General features: G+C 43.3%; 1 protein-coding gene across 1 annotated transcript in view; it reads right to left on the bottom strand.

Moving 5' to 3' along the window:
* Positions 1 to 16,995, bottom strand: part of LOC144674471 (transcription factor CP2) — a 145,780-nt gene that overhangs the window by 51,634 nt on the left and 77,151 nt on the right. The gene's annotated exons all lie outside the window — the stretch shown is intronic.

Below are 16,995 nucleotides of genomic sequence, written 5' to 3'. Positions count from 1 at the left end.
ATTCAGAGGTAAGAATACTACTGCTGGAAGAACCAGATAAGTATTAGAGAGTAAAGGTACCTATAACATGGTTCGATACCATTTGTTCCCAAGCAAAATTTAAAAATACCAGTCCACATTGCTTTAATGACCAGTGTAAAGCAATCAATGTACACCTTATACTAAAAAGAAACTTATACTCAGAGAACCTTATTACAACTCAGTGTTTTACATACAATGAAGCACAACAACTATTCTCTAGGTGAAGGTTGCAGCTATTTTGCGCATAGGAGGTCAAAAGAACGAACCAGGGCAACCCCAGGTTATTCTTTGAACAGTAATACAGGCTTTTCAAATCCACTCAAACAGGCAGACATGGGCTTGGTTTAACAGCTCATCTGACAATGTTGCACCCCTCTCTTAGTACTTCCCTGGATGACCAGCCTCGGCTGAACGCTCAGTTGAAAATGAGGCTTAAACCCACAATCTACTGACTTAGAGGAGTAAAGATGAGATTATGCCTCAGCCTTATGGTGACTAGTTCTAAGACTCAAGTATAAATCTGAAAATACTAATCTTGCCCCACTGTACCTTTCTTACAGAACATTCCTGGACCATTGTATAGTTGTGTAAATGAGCAGACCAAATTAGGTGACTTTCCTCTGGTTAGATGAGTGTTAAAATTTCCAAACCAAGCCACTGAGAAAATGTCACAGGTAGTTTCTTTTTACAAAGAGCTACATCTCACTTACACAAGACCAAAGAACTAAAGCTTAGGTGGATAAAAGCCCAGGTTAAAGGATCCCAAAGAGTGAACATGCACACTGCTATAATTTAACATGCTAAAACCCTTAGCTTACCAGCACAGAGCACTAGTCTGCTTTCCACTGTTTGTCCAACCATGATTACCCTATAGTTACAGCATCAGTTTTCAGCTTTATCCCAACCCCCGTAACAGGTTCTAGGTCCCAATAAACCAGGTTGGTTGGCCGTGTTGTACTGCAAGCTGGCCGGCTCAGATATCAGATTATCGAGTGAACTGCAGCAGGTTGACTTGGCACTAATTTCCATGGCCAGCCCTTTCCCTTTCCAAAAGGACTTCATCAGCATCTGAAGACCTATTAAGTGCTGAACTATATTATGTACATATATGTATAAATGAAAAAGACTCAAGAGGCTAGAGTTGGGAATAAATACAATATGGAAGATGCAAACACATTTGAGTACCAGCCTCCACATAACATACTGAAATCACTTCCAAAGTAATACGTGCTCTTTGATGCAACTGGAAGACAAATCATAAACTGGGGTGGGCATAGTTATTTTTAACTAGATCATTGTGATGTTAAGCAATCGCTTGTTTAGATTTTGATTTCCAATCAGAAATCCCCACTGTAAATATAAGCCAATTAGATTGGGCACCTGTATCAAGGCTCAACTGGAGATTTTGATCCAGCTATCTACTGGTCAACTGGTTTAAATTGCTGGCTCTGCATTAGACACAAAAGTCTCATATATTGAATCATTTTACTTCAGTGACTAGATTTATTTTACTGAATATGCAAAATCAGCAAACAAATCTTTTTATTGTTCTACACAACTGGTCTTCCCACTCGTTTCTATGCCTGTGATTTAATGGATTAAAATAGCTCTATTTTCTCACTCCCATCCCCATTTCGTACAAAAAGAATTCTGCTTTCAACTTTGTTGCTGTCTTTATAAATATTGTCCCATAACAATGACAACAATGTAATGTTAAGATTTCATTTTTCAGCTTTAGCCTTTCCGACATCAGCTCCAAGTTAGAGGTCGAGTAAGTGGCCTATGCCCAGACCTTGTCTTAGGCTCTTATGCAATACTCAAGATCGACAACAGAGTTGCTCACCTTCCTGTGTGCCCCTCAGACAGCAGTTGGCTCTCCAGTCTGCATTGCGCAAATTAATGGGTTTTGGCAATCAGGATTCAAAACTTGTCATGAAGAATTGGGGCCCTAAACCTGCATTATACTAGGGCTCCAAGTTCATTTCTTTCTCATCCCTTTTTAAAAGGACACCCTACATAGCTTTAACCAGATTCCTTACAATTCTTTTCTTTCCCCTGCCCAATATGGTTTCAAGATAAACTTAGCTAACTGAAACTTTTGCAGGTTTCAGGCCAGTTTCCACCATCCACAGATATATTCTCAGCTCGATGGGGTGAAGACACCCGCCCCACTGCCCCCCCAAAAAAAGGAAACACACTTCGTAAAATATCCCTCTTCAACCCAAACAAAAACTTCAAAACCTTTTCAAAGGTGTGTTTTTGAAGTCAAGGAAACACTTATACAAAACTGTCTTTACAACTTGTATGGTGGTCCTAGGTTAAGGGATAGAAGAGAAAATAAAAAGAGTAGCTACCAGACTTACCTGCACTGGTCAACCAGCTGGCCAACACCTAGGATCATACATAAAGAATTGCCAAATGGGTGAGTCTAGGAAGTGCCTTTGAAACCACAGCCAAACAACCAGCATCTGCAGGAATGCTTCGAGCTGGGGGGGGGTGGGGAAGGGACTCAATTTCAACAATAATACTCACTAACACTAAAGCTCCACTGTAATGATGCGAATGAAAGTCACCTGCCAGTGTCCAGACAAACTATTCATTGCTCATTTGGACAGTCGGGGAGGAAAGGAAGAAAGAAACAGACAGCGGGTCGAGAGGCAGGAGTTACACATCTCGTATCTACAAGGTCAAACTGCTCTAGGACATCAAAGTCAAAGAGTTAGAATTGGGCACATTTTGAACTCTCTCCTCACCAATTTGGAACAGTTTACCCTCTAAAACTGAAATCACTGGGATGACAACGCATCTCAATATGGAACACAAAATGAATAAATGTGAGGGGCACAGACAGAAGTTTCTTCAACCACAGATGATGATTCCCGAATGGTATGCTGCCTCCCTGATGCCAGGGTAATGGATATCACCAAGCAGGTGCAGGATATTCTGCAAGAATGGGAAAACAACTGGAAATCATGGCTCATATTCGAACCAATGATATAGGCAGAAAAAGTACTAAGGTCCTTCAGGCAAACAGCTAAAAGCTGGAAGAAAGATTTTAAAAAACAGAACTTCAAAAATTTATTGACTGCCAGATTACCCCCAGTGTCATGTGCTATTGAGTGCAGAAACAGAAAGATCGTGCAGGTAAATGTGTCTGCAGGAGGGTTAAGACTGGTCTGGGGAAAGGGCAGCTATACAAGATGGACAGATTGCATTATTCCCACTGAGAGGTTAACTAATAGGTTTCGGGAGATTTTAAACTAATTTGGCAGGGGAAGGGGAACCAGAAAACAGCAGAAACGAGGTCAAAAGGAGAGGGGGATAAAACAGAAGCAAAATTAGAAATATTCCAAAAATTGCAAGCACCGGATTGAGGAAATAGCAAGAGTGATGAAAGAGATATTAAATTACATGTATGTTAGTGCTCATAATGTGAGTGGGCTGCAGGCACAAATTTAATACTCCTGGTTACCAAGTGTTCTGGAATAATAGAGGAGGGAACATGGCAGTATTGACTACGGGTTTTGTTACAGTTCTAAACAGAAAAAGGTTTACGAGATGGTTCCAAGACTCAATCTATTTGGCTTAAGTTGAGGAACAGAGGGAGAACTATTACATTGTGGAGATCTATTTTTAAATAGAGCTCCAAAGAATGAGATAGATGAGCAAATTTGTCAGCAAATTTCAAGGGTGTGCAGCAAAATATAGTAATGGCAGGAGACTTGGATTACTCAAATATAGACTGGAAAACAACAGTGCTAAGTGTAGGAAAGGAGAGAAGTTTCCATGTGTACAGGAGAACTTTCTTGATCAATATGTCTAGTGAAAAAAGGAAGGAGAGAAAGAGTGTTGCATCTGGTTCTGAGAAATGAAGATCATCTAGACAGCAATAATGCAAATATAAGGAGGGGGTAATGCAAATATAATTTGGTTTAGAGTAATTATGGAATGAGACCAGAAAACATAAAAGGTAAAAAAATAGCCAACTGGGGAAGAGCTAATTCAATTCAGTGATTTAAGCAGACAGGTTGTAAAGTTGATTGGAGGGTAAAGCAGTAACAGAGCAATCAATGAGCAGCATTCTGGGGAAAAGAGTCAGGTACAATTTAGGCATATTCCTTCGAAAGTAATAGGTGCCCTGGATGACAAATGGACGACAGCACACTAGTTACGCTATCGGACTATTGATCTGGAGCCCTGCATACTACACAGTGGAAGCAGCATACAACAGAGAGCAAAGCAATCCCAGAACCAATGGATCATATCAAAGCTCTGCAGTCCTGCGTGGTGGTGGACAATTAAACAACTCACTGGAGGAGGAGGCTCCACAAATATTCCCATCCTCATTGATGGGGGAGCCCAGCACATTGGTGCAAAAGATAAGGCTGAAGCATTTGCAACCATCTTCAGCCAGAAGTGCCAAGTGAATGATCCATCTCAGTCTCCTCCGGAGGTCTCCAGCATCACAGGTACCAGTCTTCATCCAATTCGACTCACTCCATGTGACATCAAGAAACGGTTGAAGGCACTGGATACTGCAAAGGCTATGGGCCCTGACAACATCCTCATAATAGCACTGAAGATTTGTGCTCCAGAACTTGCCGCGCTAACCAAGCTGTTCACTAGCCAAGCTGTTCCAGTACAGCTACAACACTGACATATACCCAGCAATGTGGAAAATTGCCCAGGCTTGTCATGTCCACAAAAAGCAGGACAAATCCAACCCAGCCAATTACCGCCCCATCAGTCTACTCTCCATCATCAGTAAAGTAATGGAAGGGGTCATCAACAGGGCTATCAAGCGGCACTTGCTTAGCAATACCCTGCTCACTGACGCCCAGTTTGGGTTCCGCCAGGGCCACTCAGCTCCTGACCTCATTACAGCCTTGGTTCAAACATGGACAAAAGAGCTGAACTCCAGAGGTGAGGTGAGAGTGACTGCCCTTGACATCAAGGCAGCATTTGACAGAGTGTGGCATCAAGGAGCCCAAATAAAGCTGGAGTCAATGGGAATCAGGGGGAAAACTCTCCACTGGTTGGAGTCATACTTAGCATAAAGGAAGATGGTTGTGGTTGTTGGAGGTCAGTCATCTCAGCTCCGTTCCAGGACATCACTACAGGAGTTCCTCAGGGTAGTGTCCTCGGCCCAACCATCTTCAGCTGCTTCACCAATGACCTTCCTTCCATCATAAGGTCAGAAGTGGGGATGTTCACTGATGATTGCACAATGTTCAGCACCATTCGCGACTCCTCAGATACAGAAGCAGTCTGTGCCAGCATGCAGCAAGGCCTAAACAGGATTCAATCTGGGGCTAATAAGTGGCAAGTAACATCTGTGCCACACAAGTTCCAGGCAAAGACCATCTTCAACAAGAGAGAATCTAACCATCGCCCTTGGCATTCAATGGTATTACCATAACTAAATCCTGCACTATCATCCTGGGGGGGTTACCATTGACCAGAAACTGAACTGGACCAGCCATATAAATGCTGTGAATACAAGAACAGGTCAGAGGATGGGAATCCTACGGAGAGTCACTCACCTCCTGACTCCCCAAAGCCTGTCCACCATCTACAAGGCACAAGTCAGGAGTGTGATGGAACACTCTCCACTTGCCTGGATGAGTACAGCTCCCACAACACTCAAGAAGCTCAACACCATCCCGGACAAAGCAGCCCCGCTTGATTGGCACCCCATCCACAAACATTCACTCCCTCCACCATCAATGCACAGTGGCAGCAGTGTGTACCATCTACAAGATGCACTACAGGAATTCACCAAGGCTCATTCGACAGCACCTTCCAAACCCACGACCACTACCACCTAGAAGGACAAGGGAGCTGCATGGGAACACCACCACCTGCAAATTCACCCCCCAAGCCAGACACCATCCTGACTTGGATTAGAGATAGACAACAAATGCTGGCCTTGCCAGCGGCATGCATAAAAGAATAAAAAAAAGCCCAAAACCTACCACGACAGCTGGGGAATTTAAATTTGGTTAAATAAATAAACCTGGAATAAAAGGCAAACATCTATAATGGTGATCACAAAACAACCAGATTGTTGTTCACTAGTTTGCCTTAAAAAAGGCAATCTGCAGTCCTTACCCGGTCTGGCCTACCTGCAACTCCAGATGCACAGCAAGGAGGTTGAATTATCAAATCTTAGAATGGTTACAGCACAGGAGGTGGCCATTCAGTCCTTCGTGTCTGTGCCAGCTGTATGCCAGAGCAACTCACCTAGGTGAAATTCTCAGCCCTTTCACCACAGCCATGCAAATATTTTCTCATCACATAATTATCTAATTCCACTTTGAGAGCCACGATTAAATGTGCTTTGATCGCACCCTCGGGCACTGCATTCCAGATCCCAACCACTAGCTGCATAGAAGTTTTCCCTCATGACACAATTTCACCTTTGCCAATCCCCCGGGTGGCTTTCAAGTAAGTATTTGGGGGCGGAGAGGAGGGTTCATTTGGGGGGAGATTTTAAAAAGTTGATGACGAAGGACAAGGCAATAGTGCAGGATAGGGGTATGGAGAATGATAGCCAGGGTGTGACAGGAAGGGACAGAGTGTACAAACATAAGAGTGCATCAGCAAATAAGGTCAACAGGGAAAAATGGTAAGACGACAGAATTCAAGGCTCTTTATCTGAATGCATGTAGCATTCATAACAACATGGATGAATTGATACCACAAATAGAAATAGATGGGTATGATATGATAGCCATTACAGAGACATGGCTGCAAAGTGATTAGGGCAGGGAACTGAGTATTCAGGGATATTGGAAATTTAGGAAGGATAGGAAGAAAGGAAAGGAAAAAGGGTGGGGCAGCTCTGTTAATAAAGGATGAGATCAGTACAGTCGTGAGAAATGATCTTGGCTTGGAAGATCAAGACGCACAGTGAAGGTAAGAAATAGCAAGGGAGAGAAGTCATTGGCGGAAATAGTTTATAGGCTCCCTAACAGCAGCAACACTGTAGGGCAGGGCATACGTAAATAATTAACGGTGGCTTGTGAGAAACGCACTGCAATAATCAGGGGCGACTTTAATCTTCATATAGATTGGACAAATCAAATTTGCAAGGGCAGCCTTGAGGATGAGTTCATAGAGTTTATTCGGGACAGTTTCTGAGAACAATATGTTCTGGAACCAACCAGAAACAGGCTATTTTAGAAATAAAAACAGAAAATGCTGGAAAAACTCAGTAGGTCTGGCAGCATCCGTGGAGAGAGAAATAGAGTTAACTTTGAGTATGATTCTTCTTCAGAGCTGAAGAGAAGTTGAAATATGATGGCTTTTTTAGACCTGGAGATGTGTAATGAGACAGGATGATCTCATAAATAAAGGATCATCTGGGCAAGAGTGATCATAACATGAGGAATTTCACATTCAGTTTGAGGGTGAGAAACCTCAACTAATGTCTTAAACTTAAATAAAGGCAATTACAAGGATACGAAGACAAAGTTGGTTAAAGTGGACGGGAAAAATAGGTTAAAAGGTAATATAATAGATAGGTAGTGGCAGACATTTAAGGAGATATTTCATTACTCTCAACAAAAATATATTCGATTCAGAAAGAGACTCTATGAGGAGGATGCACAACCTGTGGCTGACTAAGGAAGTTAAGGATGGTTTCAAATTGAAGGAAAAGGTGCACAATGCTGCAAAGATTAGTGGTAGGCCAGAAGATTAGCAAAATTATAGAAACCAGCGAAGGATGACTAAAAAAGAGGGAGAAATTGGAGGATGAGAGAAAACTAGCAAGAAATATCAAAACAGACAGTAAGAACTTCCACGAGTTAATGAAAAGGAAGAGAGTAGCTGAAGTAAATGTTGGTCCCTTAGAGGATGAGGCTGGGGAATTAATAATGGGAAACAAGGAAATGGAAGAAACTTTGACAAGTATTTTGTATCTGCTTTCACAGAAGATGACAGTAAAAGCACCCCAAGAATAGTTGAAAATCAAGTGGAAAAAAGGGAGGAAGAAGCTTGAAACAAACATGACCACTGGAGAAAAAATATAAGGAGTACTATTGGAACTAAAGGCCGACAAGTCCCCTGGACCTGATGGCCTGCATCCGAGGGTCTTAAAAGGAGTGGCTGCAGAGATTGTGGATGCATTAGTTGGAATCTTCCAAAATTCCCTACATTCCGGAAAGGTCCCATGATTGAAAAGCCTCAAACACAATACCTCTATTCAAGAAAGGAGAGAGACGGAAACAGGCCAGTTAGTCTAACATCTGTCATCGGGAGAATGTTGGAATCCATTATTAAGGAAGAAGTAGAAGGACATTTAGAAAATCACAATACAATCAGGCAGAGTCAATGTGGTTTTGTGAAAGGGAACAAAAACAGAAACAGAAATACTTGGAAGAACTCAGCAGGTCTGGCAGCATCGGCGGAGAAGAGCACAGATGACGTTTCGAGTTCTCATGGCCCTTCAACAGAACTAAGTAAAAATAGGAAAGGGGTGAATTATAAGCTGGTTTAAGGGGTGGGGGGGGGGTGGTTGTTGGGACAAGCAGCCAGTTATAGGTGGAGATAACCAAAAGTTGTCACAGACAAAACAAAGAGGTGTTGAAGGTGGTGATATTATCTAAAGGAATGTGCTAATTAAGAGTAGAAGACAGGACAGATAAGGTACAGATAGCTCTAGTGGGGGTGGGGGAATACTAAAAGGTAGAAATAAACAATGGGTGGAAATACATTTAAGAATAATAGAAATAGGTGGGAAAAGAAAAATCTATATAAATTATTGGAAAAAACAAAAAGGAGGGGGAAGAAACGGGAGGGGGTGGGGATGGAGGAGAGAGTTCAAGATCTAAAATTGTTGAACTCAATATTCAGTCCGGAAGGCTGTAAAGTCGGAAGATGAGGTGCTGTTCCTCCAGTTTGCGTTGAGCTTCACTGGAACAATGCAGTAAGCCAAGGACAGACATGTGGGCAAGAGAGCAGGGTGGAGTGTTGAAATGGCAAGCGACAAGGAGGTCTGGGTAATGCTTGCGGACAGACTGAAGGTGTTCTGCAAAAGCGATCAACCAGTCTGCGTTTGGTCTCTCCAATGTAGAGGAAACCGCATTGGGAGCGGCGAATGCAGTAGACTAAGTTGAGGGAAGTGCAAGTGAAATGCTGCTTCATTTGAAAGGAGAGTTTGGGCCCTTTGACGGTGAGGAGAGAGGAAGTGAAGGGGCAGGTGTTGCATCTTCTGCGGTCGCGTGGGTAGGTGCCGTGGGAGGGGGTTGAGGAGTAGGGGGTGATGGAGGAGTGGACCAGGGTGTCACGGAGAGAACGATCCCTATGGAATGCCGCCAGGGGGGGTGAAGGGAAGATGTGTTTGGTGGTGGCATCATGCTGGAGTTGGCAGAAATAGCGGAGGATGATCCTTTGAATGCGGAAGCTGGTGGGGTGATAAGTGAGGACAAGGGGGACCCTATCATATTTCTGGGAGGGAGGAGAAGGCGTGAGGGCGGATGCGCGGGAGATGGGCCGGACACGGTTGAGGGCCCTGTCAACCACCGTGGGTGGAAAACCTCGGTTAAGGAAGAAGGAGGACATGTCAGAGGAACTGTTTTTGGAAGTGGCATCATCAGAACAGATGCGACGGAGGCGAAGGAACTGGGAGAATGGGATGGAGTCCTTACAGGAAGCGGGGTGTGAGGAGCTGTAGTTGAGGTAGCTGTGGGAGTTGGTGGGCTTGTAATGGATATTGGTGGACAGTCTATCACCAGAAATTGATTTCTTTGTCTCACAGCTTACTTGGATGAAAAAATAAAGAAAATAAAGGGTGCACAGTACTTACCCATCAGGAGGCTGACTTTGCAATCATCTGATTAATTTGAGCCCCCAACTCTGGCCCGTGTTCAAGTCTGCAGGTGAGGCAGGAGCACCAACAGTGTCTTTGAAAGATCCTCCAAATCCAGTGACAAGAAAGGGGGTGCAACAGCCAGGTCTTTACCAAAGACAACATGCTCAGCATCGAGGCGCTAAATTGCTCAAAGCCACCCCCACTTAGACGCTTTTGGGATGTCCTCAAAGCATCCCTGAAGAGGTCAAACATCTTGACCAACTGGTGGTGACCGACCAATATGGGAGAAGGTTCATTTGGGAAGGCAGCGAACACAGAGACTGCGGCGGGAGCTTGCATAGGCAAGGTCAAGGCAGCGGAGAGTGTGCAAAAAGCAATTCATCTAAACTGACCCTCCAAACACATCCACCCACATGCGGCAGATTCTGGAGATTTTGCATTGGATTTATCAGCCATTTCAGAACCCATTGAGCCAGAGTGACTGGTGAGTGGTATCTAATTTGAATTTATAGAGCACTTCTTCTATATTTAGTGATTGATATTATTTTACAAGCTATTTCAGCAGGGAGCGCACAGAGCAGCACATGTATGGTGCAGTATTTCAACTCATACATTTTTTTTTCCAGGCGAGAAATGTCTGAAAGAACCTAACTCAGGCTTTAACATGATTCACAAAGTTGCAATTTTCTGGAGCACAACTACAACTTTAAGTGAGGACTTACTGTACAGCAAGTAACTAGGAAGACAAATAGCCTTTATTGCAAGGGGGATGGAGTATAAAAGTAGGGAGGTTTTGTTACAGCTGTACAGAGCATTGGTGAGACCACACCTACAGTACTGTGTACAGTTTTGATCTCCGTATTTAAGGAGGGATATACTTGCATTGGATGCAGTTCACAGAAGGTTCACTCGGCTGATTCCTGGGATGAAGGGGTTTGTCTTATGAGGAAAGGTTGAACAGGTTGGGCCTAGACCCATTGGAGTTTAGAAGAATGAGAGGTGATCTTATTGAAACATATCAGATTCTGAGGGGACTTGACAGGGTGGGTGCTGGGAGAATGATTCCCTTCATGGAAGAGTCTAGAACCGGGGGTGGGGGGGACACAGTTTCAGAATAAGGAGTCTCCCATTTCAGATGGAGATGAGGAGGAATTTCCTCTCTCAGAGGATCATTAGTCTATGGAATTCTCTCCCCCAGAGAGCAGTGGAGGCTGGGTCATTGAATATATTCAAGGCTGAGTTACAGGTTTTTAATTGACAAGGGAGTCGAGGGTTATGGGGGATGGGCAGGAAAGTGAAGTTAAGGCCACAATCAGATCAGCCATGATCGTATTGAATAGCGGAGCAGGCTCAAGGTGTCAAATGGCCTACTCCTGCTCCTAATTATGTTCTTACATTCACCTTAATCAGGTTCTCAGTCCTTCCGCCAATGCAAGCGGTTTCCCCTGATCTGTTCTGTCCAGGCTCATGATTTTGAACATGTCTATGAATCCCAACTTTCTCTTCCCCAATGAGAAGAGTCCCAGCTTCGTCAATCTATCGTCGTAACTGAAGTCCCTCATCCCTGAACCATTCTCGTGAATCTTTTCTGCACTTCTCTAATACTATCTCATTCCTCCTAAGGTGTGGTGCCCAGAACTGATCACAAAACTGCAGTTGACTGAACCAGTGTTTCATACAGATTTTATCATAACTTCCTTGCCTTTGTGCTCTGACTCTATCTATAAAGCCCAGGCTCCAGTATGCTTTGTTAAATGCTTCCTCAAACAGCCATGCTACCCTCAATGATTTGTGCACATATACCCAGAGGTTCTGCTGTTCCTGCACCATCTTTAGAATTGCAGCCTTTATTTTATATTGTCTCTCCTCATTCTTTCTACCAAAATGAATAATTTATAGAATTATAGAAGGCTTACAGCACAGGAGGCCATTTGGCCTGTCATGTTAATGCTGGATCTTTGCAAGAGCAATTCACCCAGTGCCACTCCCACCTTTTCCCTGTAGTCCTGCAATTTTTTTCCTTTTCAGCTAATGATCCAATTCCTGTTTGACTGCCATGATTGAATCTGCCTCCACCACACTTCCAGGCAGTGCATGCCAAACCCTAAACACTCACTGCATTGAAAAATGCATTTCCTTATGTCATCATTGCTTCTTTTGCCAATCACCTTAAATCCATCCCCCTCGACTTCTCGACCCTTCCACCAATAGGAACAATTTCTCTCTATTACTCTGTCTGGACTGTTCATGATTTTGACCACCCCTATCAAATCATCTCTTAACCTTCTCTTCTCAAAGGACAACAGCCTCAGCTTCTCCAATCTATCTATGTAACTGAAGTTCCTCATCCCTGGAACCATTCTCGTGAATCTTTTCTTCACTCTCTCTGATGCCTTCACATCCTTCTTAAAGTGTGGTGCCCAGAACTGGACACAATACTCCAGTTGAGGAGAACCAATGTTTGATACAGGTTTATCATAACCTCTTTGCTCTTGTACTCTATGCCCCTATTAATAAAGCCTAGGATACTTTATGCTTTATAACCGCTTTCCCAACCTATCCTGCCACCTTCAATGATTTATGCACATATACACCCTGGTCCCTCTGCTCCTGCACCCCCTTTAGAATTGTGCCCTTTATTTTATATTGTCTCATTCTTCCTACCAAAATGAACCACACTTCTCAACATTAAATTTCGTTTGACACCTGTTTGCCCATTCCACCAACCTAAGTCCTTTTGAAGTTTAACACTATCCTCCTCTCAGTCTACAATATTTCCAAATTTCATATCATTCACAAATTTTGAAATTATGCCCTGTACACCAAGGTCTAGGTCATTAATATATATCAGGAAAAGCAAGGGTCCCAACAGTATAAGACCACTATAGAGGAGAACTCAACTATAAACTTCCCTCCTGTCCAAAAAATAACCGTTTTTCCCATCATTCAGCCAATTTCATATCCATGTTGCTACTTTCCCTTTTATTCCATGAGCTATAACTTTGCTCACAAGTCTGTTGTGTGACACTGTATCAAATGCCTTTTGGAAATCCAAACATCAACAGCATTGCCCTCATCACCCTCTCTGTTATCTCTTCAAAAAACTCAAGCTAGTTAGCTATATACAATTTTCCCTTAATCCATGCTGTTAGCTTTCCTTAATTAACCCACATCTGCCCAAGTGACTATTAATTTTGTTCCGAATTATCATTTCCCAACCATCAAGGTTGAACTGACTGGCCTGTAGTTGCTGGGCTTATTTTTACACCTTTTTTGAACAAGTGGGTAAACATTTGCAATTCTCAAGTCCTCTGGCACTACCCAAGTTTAAGGGAGACTGGAAAATTATGGCTAGTGCTTACCAATTTCCACCCTCACTTCCCTCATTATTGTTAGATGCATCTCATCCAATCCTGGTGCCTTATGAGCTTTAAGTACAGTCAGCCTAACCAATAGTACCACCTTAAGTGTCTGAACTACCTCCTCTTTCACCATGAACCAGGGATGGGCAATAAATGCTGGCCTAGCTAGTGACACCCACATCCCATCCCACATCCTCAGCTCTAGCCAAATAGATTCTGTCCTTGACCCTCTAGTGCTTTCTCCAGCACTACAATGTTCTTCTTAAATCAATACCACCACCCCTCCCCATTTTCTTCCTTACTCATCTTTCCTGAACACCTTGTATCGAGGAATATTTAATACCCTGCCCTACCTTCACAGGTCTCTGTTATAGCCACATCATCATATTTCCACATGGCAATCTGCACCTGTAACTCCCCAATCTAATTTACCACACTCAGTGCATTCACATACATGCATAACTTTGTACTTTCTCCCTTACTCTGACCCCACCTATCAACTTCCTTATTCTGATGTGATCTATCTATCTGCAGACCATGGTATTCCTCTCTGATATTATCTCCTGGTTCCCACACCCCTGCCCAGTGAGTTTAAACCCTCCCCAACAGCACTAACAAAACGACCTGCAAAGAAATTGATCATGCCTCCGTTTGGGTGCAACCCATCTGGTCTGTTAAGGGTCCCATCTCCCCCAGAACTGGTCCAAATGTCCCAGGGATCTAAAGCCCCCCCCTCATTCAGCCATGCATTTATCTGCTTTATCCTCCTATTTCTATACTCACTTGCACATGGTACCGGGAGTAATCCAGAGATTACTACTTTGAGATCCTGCTTGCTAATTTCCTACCGAGCTAAATTCTGACTGCAGGGCCACACCCCTCCTTTTACCTCAATGTGGACCATGACTGCTGGCTGTTCACCCTCTCTCCCTAGGGTGCTCTGCAGCCGTTCAGCCACATTCTTGACCCTGGCACCAGGAAAGCAACATACCATCCTGGATTCAAGTCTGCAGTCACAGAAGCAGTTGTCTGTTCCACTTCCCTGCATTAAGTTTTATCTGCCACTTGTCTGCCCATTCCACCTGCCTGTCTACATCCTCTTGAGTCTATCATTGTCCTCCTCAAAGTTCACATTACTTCCAGGTTTTGGGTCATCCACAAATTTTGAAGTTGTGCCCTGACCAAGTGCAACTAAGCGGGGGTCCTAACAATGATCCCTGAGGAAGCTATACTATAAACCTTCCTCCATCCAAAAAACACCGTTCACCATTACTGTGTCCTGTAAGGAACATATTCTTTTTATTTTTGTTGGGCTATTGTAAAGAACATATCTTTTTATTTTCTGTTGGACTGTGGATTAAAATTACAATGGCTGTAGGTTGAAAGACCTACTGGAACAGGATGAGTGATACATACAATGTTGCAATCCTGCAACAGAGTGTGCCTTGAAAGACAGGATGGTGCTGGAAAGGAGTCCTGGACCAAGGGAGCTGCCTGGCAACAACCTTTTAATTGGCTCCTGACCAGATTTTGAGAGAGCGCAGAACAGCAGAATAGCTCCTAGCCTGAAAGGAAAAAGACCTAAAACCTCTTTCTCCTGTGTGGAAGATTCCAGTAATTCCACAATAATAGCTAGCTGGCTTTTTCTTCTCATATCTCTAAACCTGCTCTCTCTCTCTCTGAAAACCCCTGTCAAGAGGAAAAGGGGAAACCCACTGTTAGAGACATTGAAAGGCAAGTGCTCAACCAGTGAACTACAGACTGAAAGTGCTGGAAGACTACCCTGTATCATCAACAAGAGCTGAAAGGAATTTGGAAGACATCGATCAAAATCAACCCATCGAATCCTGTACTCCAGAATTGGTGCTATTGAATCCATGTTTTTGTGTGTCTTATATGTGTGTGTATAGGGATTTAAGAGGGGGTAGAGTTTAGGTTATAGAGTTAGAAATTAGCAGTTCATATTTCTTTCTTTTTCTACTGGTTAAAGACAATTTGTTCAATAAACAGTTATTTACTTATTAAGTTTACAAACCTGGTGCTCATATTCTGTTAACCTAAATTAAACAGTTAGGTAGAATTGGGGCAATCTGGTGGTTTGATCAAACTTTTTCACATTTGTTGCAGCTCGGGGAATAGTGGGGCTTGATATTACAGTGCAATATCCCCAGTGAGTTGTGACAGTCCTGTCACTCAGCCAATTTCACATTCATGTTGCTACTGTCCCTCTTATTCCACCAGCTCTTAACTTTGCTCGCAAGTCTGTTGTGTGGCACTTTATCAAAATGTCTTTTGGAAGTCCGCGTGCACCACATCAACAGCATTACCCTCATCAACGCTCTGTTCCCGCATCAAAAAACTCAATCAAGTTAGTTAAACAGGACTTGCCTTTAATAAATCCATGCTGGCTTTCCTGAATTAATCCACATTTGTCCAAGTGGCTGTTAATTTTGTCTCAAATAATCGTTTCTAAAGTTTTTCCCATCACTGAGGTTAAACTGACTGGCCTGTAGTTGCTGGGCTTCTCTTTTCATCCTTTTTGAACAAGGGTGTAACATTAGCAATTCTCCAGTCCTCTGGCACCACCTCTGTGTCTAAGGAGGGCTGGTAAACTATGGCCAGTACCTCCGCAATTTCCACACTCACTTCTCTCAGTATCCTTGGATGCATTCTATCCTGGCCTGGTGACTTAGCAACTTTAAGTACAGTCTTCCTAATGCCTCTTTTTTATTAATTTTAGCGCATCCAGTGTCTCAACTACCTCCTCTTTCACTATGACTCAGGCAGCATCTTACTCCTTGGTGAAGACAGATGCAACGTACTCATTTGGTACCTCAGCCATGCCCCCTGCCTGCATGTGTAAATCCCCTTTAAGGGGATTTAATTGGTCCCACTCCTCCTTTTACCACCTTTTCAATACTTATATGCCTAGAGAAGGCTTTTGGATTCCCTTTTATCTTAGCTGGCAGTCTCCTCTCTCACACACACACACTGCTCTTATTTGCTTTTTCACTTCCCATCTGATCCTATATTCAGCCTAGTTCTGAGTTGTTTTATCCACCTGACATCTGTCAGAGACACACTTGTTCTGCTTCATCTTACTGTCTATCTCTTTTGTCATCCAGGGAACAATGGATTTGTTTGCCCTTCCTTTACCCCTCCTGGGAATGTGCTTCAACTGTGCCCAAATTGTCTCCTCTTTAAAGGAAGCCCTTTTAAGTTGCAGTTTTGCTTGTCAATCTTTGATTCCAATTTACCCAGGCCAGATCCATTCTCACCACACTGAAGTTGCTCCTCCCCTAATTAATGATATTTATACTGGATTGCTCCTTGTCCTTTTCCATCGCCAAACTAAACCTTATGATACTATGGTAGCTGTTCCCTAAATGTTCTCCTATTGACACTTGATCCACATGACTAACCTCACTCCCCACAGCCAGATCCAGCAATGCTGCCTTTCTCGTTGGACTAGAAACATATTGCTGTAGGAAATTCTCCTGAACACATTCTAGGAACTCTTGTCCCTCTCTGCCCTTTACACTACCACTATCCCAGTCTATATACGGGTAATTCAAGTTCCCCATTATAACTACCCTATAATTCTTGCACACCTCTAACTTCCTTGCCAAATTTGTACCACTACATCGTTCCCAGTAGTTAATAACATAAGAAATAGCAGGAGTAGGCCATTTGCCCCCTCGAGGCCGCTCCACCATTCAAGTTCAGGGCTGATCCAATCACAGCCTTAACTCCACTTTGCCGGTCCTCATAACCCTCAACTCCTTCTAGGTCAAA

Source organism: Cetorhinus maximus, unplaced genomic scaffold (genome assembly GCF_964194155.1).
Source record: "Cetorhinus maximus unplaced genomic scaffold, sCetMax3.hap1.1 HAP1_SCAFFOLD_667, whole genome shotgun sequence".
Lineage (NCBI taxonomy): Eukaryota > Metazoa > Chordata > Chondrichthyes > Lamniformes > Cetorhinidae > Cetorhinus > Cetorhinus maximus.
Note: the sequence above shows the minus strand (reverse complement) of the source record. Positions and strands in the feature narration are given on the sequence as shown.